At 38.3% G+C, this 13,947-nt stretch overlaps 1 protein-coding gene across 2 annotated transcripts in view; it reads left to right on the forward strand.

Moving 5' to 3' along the window:
• LOC127850293 (sestrin-1-like) overlaps positions 1-13,947 on the forward strand; it is a 94,579-nt gene that overhangs the window by 39,379 nt on the left and 41,253 nt on the right. The gene's annotated exons all lie outside the window — the stretch shown is intronic.

Below are 13,947 nucleotides of genomic sequence, written 5' to 3' on the forward strand. Positions count from 1 at the left end.
AAAAACAGTTATATTTAGTAACAGGACTCAGCTGTCTTCTGCATGCTTTGCAGATTGAGAACTTTAAGCAAAGTGGGATATTATTCAATTATGGTAATTTTACATGGAAAAGAAAAAAGAAATGTATTTTATTTGGAACACTGTCCTGAATTCAGTTAGAAGTTTTAAATATGACTCAGTTTGGGAAACGCGCCATGTTCATTCTGTTTTCATAGTGGGTATATCCTATGATATGATACAGTGACTTAGAATCTAAAATTAAAAGTGATGAAACTAAACATGTAAATAAAGAAAAAAAATTGTTACCCTTCAAACCTACATCATTGTAAATATTATCATTTTCTTGTTTAATTTCATTAACACAGTCTGTACTTAATTCTGGTATTTTGGTTGTTTTTATCTTTAATATAAGGACGACAGAAATACTATTATTAATATTTTAACTTGTAAAATAATTAACTATAATTTTTAAGGTTACTGAACTGAGCAACAATTGTTTTTTGTATCCCCGCCGAAAAATTTTCGGAGGGGATATAGTAATTGGTCCTGTCCGCCTGTCCGTCCGGCTGAAACTTTGTCCGGAACATAACTCCAAATCTATTCAATGGATTTACTTTAAACTAAGAATATAAACAGATGGCAACTAGGAGAAGTGCAGTGACCAAGAACCACAACTCTATCTACCTTAGTTTTTGAATTATCTCCCCTTTTATATGATTTTAAAGTACATTTTTGTCCGGAGCATAGCTCTAAATCTACTGAAGGGATTTACTTGAAACTTGAAATATACACAGATGGCAACTAGGAGAAGTGCAGTGACCAAGAACCACAACTCTATCTACCTTAGTTTTTTAATTATCTCTCCTTTTATATGATTTTAATGTAAATTTTTGTCCGGAGCATTACTCTAAATCTACTGAAGGGATTTACTTGAAACTTGAAATATTAACAGATGGCAACTAGGAAAAGTGCAGTGACCACGAACCACAACTCTATCTACCTTAGTTTTTGAATTATCTCCCCTTTTATATAATTTTAAAGTACATTTTTGTCCGGAGCATAACTCTAAATCTTCTGAAGGGATTTACTTGAAACTTCAAACTTAAACAGATGGTAACTAGGAGAAGTGCAGTGACTAAGAACCATAACTCTACCTACCTTAGTGTTTGAATTATATCCCTTTATTTAATTTCAAAGTAAATTTTTGTCTGGAGCATAATGAATTATCTCCCTTTATTTGTTTTTGCAAATATAATTCTACTCTCTAAAACAAATGTTGTCATACAAGCAAACACATTTCAGCGGGGATTTGGCACTACTGTGACAAGCTCTTGTTTAATTGATGATGACACACATGACATGCAACTAAAACACACCATGTCATGTTAAATAACGAGTGACAACTTAAAACATTTATCAGGGAAATGTATAATATTAAACGTGCTCTTGTCAAGAATAATGCTGTGCCAAACATATTTTCTTTGCATGCTTGCATGAGTTAGAAATTCTTTCTTTTCAAGGTTGTCAATTATATCAAAATAATGTGTTACGCTGACTTTGCAAAGTCTATTCTCAGACAGTGAGGTGAGTGTTTTGTAGTGTTCACAAAAATGCAGTAAATTGTATTTTACTTCTAAATGCATCAAAGGAAATTCAACTTGCATCAGCAAATTCCGTAAACGTGTATATTTGCTTTCAAGGTCAGTGATGAAGGGAAACTGTATGTCCCTTGAATGTCTTAAATAAGTCACAATGCAAACAATTGTCATATACCATTGGTGTATGTGATTGAAAATGAAGCATATAAGAGGAATCAAGTTAGCTGTTGTTGAACTTTTTTAAAAATTATTTGTCTTCAAGATTTGTTTGAATTGATGCTTAAGCGCGTGTATTTTTTAGTACAGCAAAATACATCCAATTGTTTTTATTAAAGCTTTGTTAATTTTAATGTTAGACAAAATGTGTGGTGATATAATTAACCAATTAATTAATTAAATTATAGAAATAGAAAAATACACATTTTGTCCCATACACAAACATATTATTAACTTGTAAAAAATACCCGAGTATCAGTATAAAAAAACAAGAGCACCGCATAACGGGTGCCACGCTCGGCTGCGAAAGCTTGTCAGATTATTATTATTTATTTTTTTTAGAGGTCACATTGACCTTGACTTTTGACCTAGTGACCCAACAAGAGATGCGTTTGTCAGAAACACAATGCCCCCTTCTGCCCTGCATTGAAATAAAATTTATCATTTGGCAGGTATAGAAATCATCTCCCTTTAAAGGTTACTACTTCCCTTGAATTTTGTCCAATTCAACCGGGGGGGGGGGGGGTCTCACAGTCAATTATGACCATGTCAGACATCACTGACAACCAAGGCCTGTGGTTTAAAAGAGATCATAACCAGAGGTCTTTTTTCTTTTTTTCTTTTTCATAAAATAACCAGATTTGACTATGTATCTATGGACATAAGTCCACAGGTATGTAATGAACGTCAAAGAAATTATAATTATATCATTTAAAAAAAACTTTGAAAAATCAATCATTTGGGTTATAAATAATCAAAATAATAAACTTGTACAGTAACTGTGAAAAGAACTTCAATTCTTGGTAAGGAAATATATAATATGAGATTTATAATTATATAAATTACTTCCTTTGAAAATAATTGTCTTTAACAAATCTCTATTTTTAGTAGCAAATAATTAAAAGCCACTATACTGTGACTGTAGATTCACCACTCAAAATGTGCAGCTCCATGAGATACACATGCATGCCAAATATATAAAGTGGCTATGTTCAATATTGAATAATTTTCTCCCTTTTTAAAGGTTATTACTTCCCTTAAATCTGTATTTTTTACCATAGACCGTAAAGGATAACCTTGACCTTGACCTTTTACCACAATGTGTTTGTCAAAAACACAATGCCGCCTTCTGCGCCGCTTTGATTTATTTAACAAAAATATATACGTGGGCAGGTCAGAACTATGCCCATTTAAAGCTTATTACTTCCCTTGACTTTGTTTTTTCGACCCTAGATCTTGAAGGATGATGTTCACCTTGAAAATTTACCGCTCAAAATGTGCAGCTCCATGAGATACACATGCATGCCAAATATCAAGGTGCTATCTTCAATATTTCAAAAGTTATGGCCAATGTTAAGGTTTAAGCACGACGCCTAAGGCGGACGACGGACGGCGGACAACGAGCTGGCTATGACAATAGCTCGGGTTTTCTCCGAAAACAGCCTCGCTAAAAAGAATTCACATTCTAATACTTAAATCTAATATTTAAGACCAGATATCAAGATTAACATGTTTGTGATAGTGTAAGAGCATATCCCAAAATTAAAGTTTTAAATCACAATTGTTAACACAAAAATATGTGAGCCTAACTCTGTGAAAACAGGGCTTAATGCATGTGAGCAAAGTGTAGTCCATGATCAGCCTGCCAGTCTGCATGGTGAGAAAACAGGGCTTAATGCATGTGAGCAAAGTGTAGTCCATGATCAGCCTGCCCAGTCTGCATGGTGAGAAAACAGGGCTTAATGCATGTGAGCAAAGTGTCTTCCATGATCAGCCTGCCGAGTCTGCATGGTGAGAAAACAGGGCTTAATGCATGTGAGCAAAGTGTCGTCCATGATCAGCCTGCCCAGTCTGAGAAAACAGGGCTTAATGCATGTGAGCAAAGTGTAGTCCATGATCAGCCTGCCAGTCTGCATGGTGAGAAAACAGGGCTTAATGCATGTAAGCAAAGTGTAGTCCATGATCAGCCTGCCCAGTCTGCATGGTGCGAAAACAGGGCTTAATGCATGTGAGCAAAGTGTAGTCCATGATCAGCCTGCCCAGTCTGCATGGTGAGAAAACAGGGCTTAATGCATGTGAGCAAAGTGTCGTCCATGATCAGCCTGCCCAGTCTGCATGGTGAGAAAAACAGAGCTTAATGCATGTGAGCAAAGTGTAGTCCATGATCAACCTGCCAGTCTGCATGGTGAGAAAACAGGGCTTAATGCATGTGAGCAAAGTGTAGTCCATGATCAACCTGCCCAGTCTGCATGGTGAGAAAACAGGGCTTAATGCATGTGAGCAAAGTGTCGTCCATGATCAGCCTGCCAGTCTGCATGGTGAGAAAACAGGGCTTAATGCATGTGAGCAAAGTGTACTCCATGATCAGCCTGCCAGTCTGCATGGTGAGAAAACAGGGCTTAATGCATGTGAGCAAAGTGTAGTCCATGATCAGCCTGCCCAGTCTGCATGGTGAGAAAACAGGGCTTAATGCATGTGAGCAAACTGTAGTCCATGATCAGCCTGCCCAGTCTGCATGGTGAGAAAACAGGGCTTAATGCATGTGAGCAAAGTGTCGTCCATGATCAGCCTGCCCAGACTGAAAAAACAGGGCTTATTGCATGTGAGCAAAGTGTAGTCCATGATCAGCCTGCCAGTCTGCATGGTGAGAAAACAGGGCTTTATGCATGTGAGCAAAGTGTAGTCCATGATCAGCCTGCCCAGTCTGCATGGTGAGAAAACAGGGCTTAATGCATGTGAGCAAAGTGTCATCCATGATCAGCCTGCCAGTCTGCATGGTGAGAAAACAGGACTTAATGCATGTGAGCAAAGTGTAGTCCATGATCAGCCTGCCCAGTCTACATGGTGAGAAAACAGGGCTTAATGCATGTGAGCAAAGTGTAGTCCATGATCAGCCTGCCCAGTCTGCATGGTGAGAAAACAGGGCTTAATGCATGTGAGCAAAGTGTAGTCCATGATCAGCCTGCCAGTCTGCATGGTGAGACAACAGGGCTTAATGCATGTGAGCAAAGTGTAGTTCATGATCAGCCTGCCAGTCTGCATGGTGAGAAAACAGGGCTTAATGCATGTGAGCAAAGTGTAGTCCATGATCAGCCTGCCCAGTCTGAGAAAACAGGGCTTAATGCATGTGAGCAAAGTGTCATCCATGATCAGCCTGCCCAATCTGCATGGTGAGAAAACAGGGCTTAATGCATGTGAGCAAAGTGTCATCCATGATCAGCCTGCCAGTCTGCATGGTGAGAAAACAGGGCTTAATGCATGTGAGCAAAGTGTAGTCCATGATCAGCCTGCCCAGTCTACATGGTGAGAAAACAGGGCTTAATGCATGTGAGCAAAGTGTAGTCCATGATCAGCCTGCCCAGTCTACATGGTGAGAAAACAGGGCTTAATGCATGTGAGCAAAGTGTAGTCCATGATCAGCCTGCCCAGTCTGCATGGTGAGAAAACAGGGCTTAATGCATGTGAGCAAAGTGTAGTCCATGATCAGCCTGCCCAGTCTGCATGGTGAGACAACAGGGCTTAATGTATGTGAGCAAAGTGTAGTTCATGATCAGCCTGCCAGTCTGCATGGTGAGAAAACAGGGCTTAATGCATGTGAGCAAAGTGTAGTCCATGATCAGCCTGCCCAGTCTGAGAAAACAGGGCTTAATGCATGTGAGCAAAGTGTCATCCATGATCAGCCTGCCCAATCTGCATGGTGAGAAAACAGGGCTTAATGCATGTTAGAAAAGTGTAGTCCATGATCAACCTGCCAGTCTGCATGGTGAGAAAACAGGGCTTAATGCATGTGAGCAAAGTGTAGTCCATGATCAACCTGCCCAGTCTGCATGGTGAGAAAACAGGGCTTAATGCATGTGAGCAAAGTGTCGTCCATGATCAGCCTGCCAGTCTGCATGGTGAGAAAACAGGGCTTAATGCATGTGAGCAAAGTGTAGTCCATGATCAGCCTGCCCAGTCTGCATGGTGAGAAAACAGGGCTTAATGCATGTGAGCAAAGTGTAGTCCATGATCAGCCTGCCCAGTCTGCATGGTGAGAAAACAGGGCTTAATGCATGTGAGCAAAGTGTAGTCCATGATCAACCTGCCCAGTCTGCATGGTGAGAAAACAGGGCTTAATGCATGTGAGCAAAGTGTCATCCATGATCAGCCTGCCAGTCTGCATGGTGAGAAAACAGGGCTTAATGCATGTGAGCAAAGTGTAGTCCATGATCAGCCTGCCCAGTCTGCATGGTGAGAAAACAGGGCTTAATGCATGTGAGCAAAGTGTCATCCATGATCATCCTGCCAGTCTGCATGGTGAGAAAACAGGGCTTAATGCATGTGAGCAAAGTGTAGTCCATGATCAGCCTGCCCAGTCTGCATGGTGAGAAAACAGGGCTTAATGCATGTGAGCAAAGTGTAGTCCATGATCAGCCTGCCCAGTCTGACAAAACAGGGCTTAATGCATGTGAGCAAAGTGTCATCCATGATCAGCGTGCCCAGTCTGCATGGTGAGAAAACAGGGCTTAATGCATGTGAGCAAAGTGTAGTCCATGATCAGCCTGCCCAGTCTGCATGGTGAGAAAACAGGGCTTAATGCATGTGAGCAAAGTGTAGTCCATGATCAGCCTGCCAGTCTGCATGGTGAGAAAACAGGGCTTAATGCATGTGAGCAAAGTGTAGTTCATGATCAGCCTGCCAGTCTGCATGGTGAGAAAACAGGGCTTAATGCATGTGAGCATAGTGTAGTCCATGATCAGCCTGCCCAGTCTGAGAAAACAGGGCTTAATGCATGTTAGCAAAGTGTCGTCCATGATCAGCCTGCCCAGTCTGCATGGTGAGAAAACAGGGCTTAATGCATGTGAGCAAAGTGTAGTCCATGATCAGCCTGCCCAGTCTGCATGGTGAGAAAACAGGGCTTAATGCATGTGAGCAAAGTGTTGTCCATGATCAGCCTGCCCAGTCTGCATGGTGAGAAAACAGGGCTTAATGCATGTGAGCAAAGTGTAGTCCATGATCAGCCTGCCCAGTCTGCATGGTGAGAAAACAGGGCTTAATGCATGTGAGCAAAGTGTAGTCCATGATCAGCCTGCCAGTCTGCATGGTGAGAAAACAGGGCTTAATGCATGTGAGCAAAGTGTAGTTCATGATCAGCCTGCCAGTCTGCATGGTGAGAAAACAGGGCTTAATGCATGTGAGCAGTGTCGTCCATGATCAGCCTGCCCAGTCTGCATGGTGAGAAAACAGGGCTTAATGCATGTGAGCAAAGTGTCGTCCATGATCAGCCTGCCCAGTCTGCATGGTGAGAAAACAGGGCTTAATGCATGTGAGCAAAGTGTAGTCCATGATCAGCCTGCCAGTCTGCATGGTGAGAAAACAGGGCTTAATGCATGTGAGCAAAGTGTAGTCCATGATCAGCCTGCCAGTCTGCATGGTGAGAAAACAGGGCTTAATGCATGTGAGCAAAGTGTCATCCATGATCAGCCTGCTCAGTCTGCATGGTGAGAAAATAGGGCTTAATGCATGTGAGCAAAGTGTAGTCCATGATCAGCCTGCCCAGTCTGCATGGTGAGAAAACAGGGCTTAATGCATGTGAGCAAAGTGTAGTCCATGATCAGCCTGCCCAGTCTGCATGGTGAGAAAACAGGGCTTAATGCATGTGAGCAAAGTGTTGTCCATGATCAGTCTGCATGGTGAGAAAACAGGGCTTAATGCATGTGAGCAAAGTGTAGTCCATGATCAGCCTGCGCAGTCTGCATGGTGAGAAAACAGGGCTTAATGCATGTGAGCAAAGTGTAGTCCATGATCAGCCTGCACAGTCTGCATGGGCTAATCAGGACTCTGTCCTCTTTTATGGTATATTTAGCTTAAAGTTAGTCACTTTTTAGTGGAAATAAAGTAAAATTAGAAAGTGTCATCCCTGTAAAGCCGTCCTGCAGACTGCAAAGGCTAATCTGGGATGACACTTTACACACAGCATTAAGACCTTTTTTCTCAGAGTAACGTTCATATCCTTCTGTTGAAGGTCTTTATTGTTTGTGCATAATGTCCTTGTCCACAAAGAAGAGCTCTTATCTTTTGTTTTAAACTAAACAGCATTGAAAGATTAAATCATGATAACCTTTGATGACATGTCAATATTGTACGAATGGCGCTGGTTTAGTCCAAGGGTATCCTAATTATTCTAATTGTAAAGTCTGCATTATTATGACTTGAGTCTGTTTGGTAGAGCAAGTTAAGGTCATATGTTGAATATCAGATATAAGCTTTTGAACAATAAAGGACACATATTTTGCCCAAATATCATAAACAGGGCTCAATCTTGAGGGAGACATGGGATTGAAGTTGAACAGAAACCACTTCTCCTTTAAATTGCTTCACTCTTCCCTAATTTCCGTGGAGGATTAGAAGTCACTTAACTGTCAACTTTGAACTTAGGCTGGGTCCTGATGAAACTTGGTGCAATAATTCAACTACCAGCTATTGACCATCCAGGTTGCTGGGAGTTGCAACCGATTATGCCTTTTTCATGTAAAGGCGCTGCCTGGAATTCTTGTGGCACTTTTATTGGCATTATTAGCAACATAAACTATTTTTCTGGCATAGCTAACACAAACATATCACAAACATATCACTTATGCGCAAATTAAAACAACTTACCTGATATGGTGTGCTCGCATAATAATGATATTAATCCAAAGTTTCAGACACTTCAACGTTTCATGTAAATGTGCTCATTTTTGCAATGGACAATGCTGAATAATCTTAATTCAAAAATACCCCATGGACTATTTCAAAATCTGCAAGGAGCAGGGTCAAGAGCAAATATTAATTCTAAATAAAAGCTATTCTTTTTCTTTCTGAAATCACTGGAAAGTGTGCAGCATTTAAACTATTAATAATAGTAATCATGGGTATAAAACTGTGAAAAAAACCTGTTTTGGCATAGATGTCTCAATCTTATTTGTCTTATCTGATGATGAATCTTAACCCATGTATGCCAAGTGTCTAGAAAAAAGGCCTTGGCAAACAGTGTAGACCCAGATGAGATGTCGCATGATGCAGCGTCTCATCAGGGTCTGCGCTGTTTGCTTGAAGGAATTTCTGTACGAAATATTCTAAATATAGAAATAAATATACTAGACATCCCTAATTTTGGAAATAAATTAATCCAATTTAGAAGGATAGGAGAGTCCACTAGGCATAAATGGGTTATGGTAACTTTGTAAAAAAACTTCCTGCTCAGAACAGGTGTACATTTCTTAGGGTCTCAGGTAAGCGACTAAGGTCCTTTGGCCCTCTTAATTCCTTTTATGTTTGAGGGAAATAATTTCTTTGATAATAGTGTGGTTATATGAATGGTCTAATATTAGTTTAGTTAGTTTAACAACACTCTTACTTCAAATTTTGCAACTTCAAAATATTGTTGATGGTCCCAACAACTTTGAAATAGCAGTGTTAAACTGTTTCAATATTATTAAGTTTTACTGGATAAATTAGGTATCATTCCATTAAATGATACAAATGCTGTCCTCTACAAAGAATACAAGTCATTTGAGAAAGACTCATTTACTTCATTTTGTTTCAGAATAATGCTTTAAATGGCAAAGAAATGAGAAATGTATTTTATCTGGAACAGTGTCCTGAATTATGTAGCTTTATAAATTGAAAGTAACACAGCTAGGTGAATTTACACCCACACTAACAGGATTGTGTTTATTTTCCTCAAGTTCTGAGTCAAGTTGTAGACATCTGCTGTTGTATTGTCAAAATAAACAGTTCTGATGTTATTTAAGCTTTTTTTGTATCTTGTAAGGAGGGGGGGGGGTACCTTTTTTCCAAAATAGTGGTGATCCAGATAACAACCAAGGACAGGCCTCAAATGTTATTTAACATAATGTAAATCTGAATCTGTGGCAGATTTGTTGTAAGACTTTATTGCACAGACTAACTCTTGATAAGCTCAAAATTTATGTATGAACATTATTTGAAACAGACTGTCAGTGACAGAAAAAAACGTAATGAAAAAGATTTACATGTACTAAACATTTGGAATGGGGTCAGATCTTAACTAAAATGTGTTCTACTTTTGTAACAAGAATTTAGAACTTTTAAACTGATGTCATAAGCCCCACCTTCAATACCACACAAAATATCATCCAGTATGAACTAAAAAGCTGGAAATTGTAAATTCACAAAATGAGTCCTGAGTTGTGTTTGTTTCAAATAATGTCCTCACATGATGCAGCCTCATAAACTTTGCAGTCATATTGTAAACCAAATCAGCCTTGTTCTGAGAAAACTGGGCTTAATGCATGTGCAATCTGCACAGGCTAATCAGAGACAACACTTTCCGCCTAAACTTGATTTTCGGTAAGGAGGAACTTCATTGAAAGTAAAAATACCATAAAAAGCTGAAAGTGTCGTCCCTGATTAGCCTGTGCGGACGACACTTTATGCACATGCATTAAGCCCAGTTTTCTCAGAATGCGGCTTAAATGTTTTTACTATATTAAACAGATATTGAGACTGTTATATGACTTTAATTACTCGTATCACATAAACATAATGATCCTCCTGGTTGATATCCCAGCCAAAAGCCTCAATGCATGTTTTATTAGGTTACACAACTCTTGAATCAGCTTTTGTAATGACACATGACTGATTTAATGATGTTTTGGTGTAATATGAGTAGAATTAGAACATAATACATGTGTATGACATGGTGTTTTTTTAATAGCTTAGTTTAAAACTTGCAGAAGCAAATATTTTTGCTAATATTAGATTATAAGGCATTTGTTAAGAGAAGTTCTGTTCATGCCTTCAATTTACTGCCATCAAATGTGTTACTAAAATTATCATTATAATTGTCTCTATCAGATCATTTACTGGTCAGGCTTTTAACAAAGTTGAGTCTTAATTATTATGAAACATTTCATTTATCAATGATAGAATGAAATGAAGGGAAGTTAAAGCCCCTTTTATATACACATATAGTTTTAACAAAATGATATCTTGCAGAAACATTTCTTATAGACATTTTTTCTTGCACTGGAAAATTCCCAAATCTGGCATTGAAATAAAAAAATAGACAAATAACAATTTGCTTTAACTTTTTGGTTTCTGAACATACAGAAAGCATACAAGCTTTTGATTCTTCTGTATTAAATCAATATCTACAGCCAAGTAGTGACAGTATACATTTTAGGTTGGCGCTAAAGAAAAAAAGTAGTAGCCAAATTTAAGTGTTGTGATGATCAGACCCACTACATCATAAGCTAATTCTCATTATAAGATCTATATATCAGTGTACCTGTAACAACATAATTATTATCATAAATGTATTGATATCAACAAGCATTGTATAAAATTATCATGCAAACAACATTTGAATAAAACATGTAATACTTTTTACCTGAAATTAAATATGAATTAACATGATGAAATATACATGTACTGGAATTGAATAACTGCTGTGTATAATTGTTCACAATTATTCTTTTCACAATGCCATAAGTAATAAATTGCTCACCACTTGCCTTTAACTTTTCATGAGTAGCAATTGTTAACTGTATGTTTACACTTATTATACCCCCACAAACGAAGTCTAGGGGGGTATATAGGAGTGAACTTGTCTGTCTGTCTGTCTGTCGATCGGTCCGTATTATGTGTCCGCTCTCTAATTCAAGTTGTTTTTTCATCTGGTCCTTACCAAACTTGGTCAGAACTTGTATCTAAATTATCATCTAGGTCAATTTTGAACATGGGCTTTGCCGGGCAAAAAAACTAGGTCACTGGGTCAATAAGTGCGTTTTTAGCTCACCTGAGCACAACATGCTCATGGTGAGCTTTTGTGATCGCTTTTTCTCCTTTTTAAATAAGAACACTTATCAATGTTGACGCTAATATCGGAGGAAAAGGTTTCGCACATGAATAATTTAATGACTGGCACCCGACGTATTGGTAGCCCACTCATCACAACCTGTCGAGGAACGGGTTTCCAGAAATCGTCCGGATTTTCCAGGATTTCCCCTATTTGTCACGACTGTGACAATTTAGCTCTAGTTGTTTACAGTAAAAAGGTGTGATTATGATGCCCGACATCGTCTTTTATGCACTATTTTATTAACATGTTACCGGTTTACAGACATCAGTCAAAAATAAGAGTCGCCAGTTAATAAGCATTCTCGTAACTGATTGGACGGTGATCTTCACAGTTTGGCTACTGGAAAGGTACCTGCCAATTTCTTGTCATTACATGACATGGTTCAGTAATACAGTTGTTACGTAAATCGTCTGGTAGTCCAAATGTTCAGTAATGTCTGGTCGCCTTTACGGTATTATTATCTGTTATCTGTGCTGTAATATTTGTGTATTCAGGTCGATGTTTCTTGCGATTTATATGGCCTGAAAACAGAAATTTAGAGAGGGCATTTGAAAATCAGAGGGGCCATTTTTTGTCAATTACAAATTTAATGAAAAACTGATTTTTGATCACCTTTTAAGAATTGTAATCGTCAAATGCGATTTTGGCGATCTGTAACGTTAACGTAGGTTTACATGCATTTATTAAATAATATAAATGCACCAAAATTAAAAATGACTCATTTGATTTTGGTTTGACTTTGCATCATAATGTTCTTGCAAGTTTAAAATAATGTTGACGTTAGCAAATATTACTATTAATGGTATTATTAATTCCAATTTTTATTTACATCCTTGGTTGTTCTTGGTCATATACACTGTAATCAGCATACAATATAAATAACTTTTCTGAATAATTATCATGTTTGCCAAGAAGTATGTGTATTTGGATGTTTATGAGGTCCATCTGTGCCTGAGGCAATAACCTTGACTGAAATAATTATTCACAGGCATAAGACCTTGGCAATTGTTTCGTTGTGACATCTTATTAAAAATCATAATTGCAGTCTGGTTAACCTGGAAATTCTGATGATCATCATCAGGAAACATGTGCGTCATCTGCAAAAAAGAGGTGGCGCTTGTGATTTAAACAGCCATGTATATGGATCATCAATACAGTCAAACCTGAATTCAGCGGTCATTCAAGGGAAATGACCAAAGTGACCGTTGTCCACAGGTGACCGTTGAATTCGGATCACAATTTTAAGATAGTTTGTCAGTTGGTAGTATTGCTACGTCGTTACCCCACCCAGTCGTTTGCATACAGTCTTAAACAAATGTTCATTGCCGTTAACTAAGCATAATATCATAATTTACTTACATTGAATAATACGGAATAATATCTTATAGATTGATTTAATTTCATATCGTTATTAAACTAAAGCAATTACTTTAGCAACGCTAGTATAATTGTTTACTCATGCATCTCGATCATTCAAAAATAAAACTTGTCACGTGCCGTTGACGTCACGTCCGTACAAGTCTAAAAAGCGGATTCGCTTTCATAAACCGATAGTACGGTGATATTGTACCGTTCTAATTCAAAGAAAAAGACTCAAAAAGGTTGTTGAAATTTATTCGTACGCAAACATCACACAAAAAGCATTTTAATTCAACAGCGTCATACAAAATACAACGCTTCAAACACACATTCGCATTCGATTCATACTCCTCCATAATTTCTCGCTTACGCTTAAGCACACTCTGCACTTGCGTACGTCCAACACAGAGCTCACTTGCTATTACACGCGAAGTTTTTCCAGATTCAAACAGTTCAAACACTTAACTCGCTCCTCTTATGTTAGGAACTTACGTTTACCACTCATTGTTATTCCGTAATTTATTATTCCGATTGCTTTTTAAATTGTTGTGAACGCTAGAAAGCTCTTTTAAAGAGTTATCCGAAAATGTTATTTTAAAATCGATACTCAATGTTGTAAGTACAATGTACTAATTAGCGGTCATTTAATTAGCGATTATTACTTTAAACGTGTCAAAAACTCTGACATATTTTCTGTTGAAGAAACCCCCACAATTATCCCCGGAAAACAAACCTTCTCAACACCTTATTATTTGTTTACTCGCAGCGGGCCGCTTTTATATTATCAAAGGCAATTACCGCAAGCAAATGCTTTAACCGCAAAATAGACGGACTTATGATGTGCAGTGTTTTAAATTTTCGCGACTCGAGACGACTGACGCGTGACCGTTGATTTCAGTTCAAAAATGA

This window comes from Dreissena polymorpha, chromosome 11 (genome assembly GCF_020536995.1).
Source record: "Dreissena polymorpha isolate Duluth1 chromosome 11, UMN_Dpol_1.0, whole genome shotgun sequence".
Lineage (NCBI taxonomy): Eukaryota > Metazoa > Mollusca > Bivalvia > Myida > Dreissenidae > Dreissena > Dreissena polymorpha.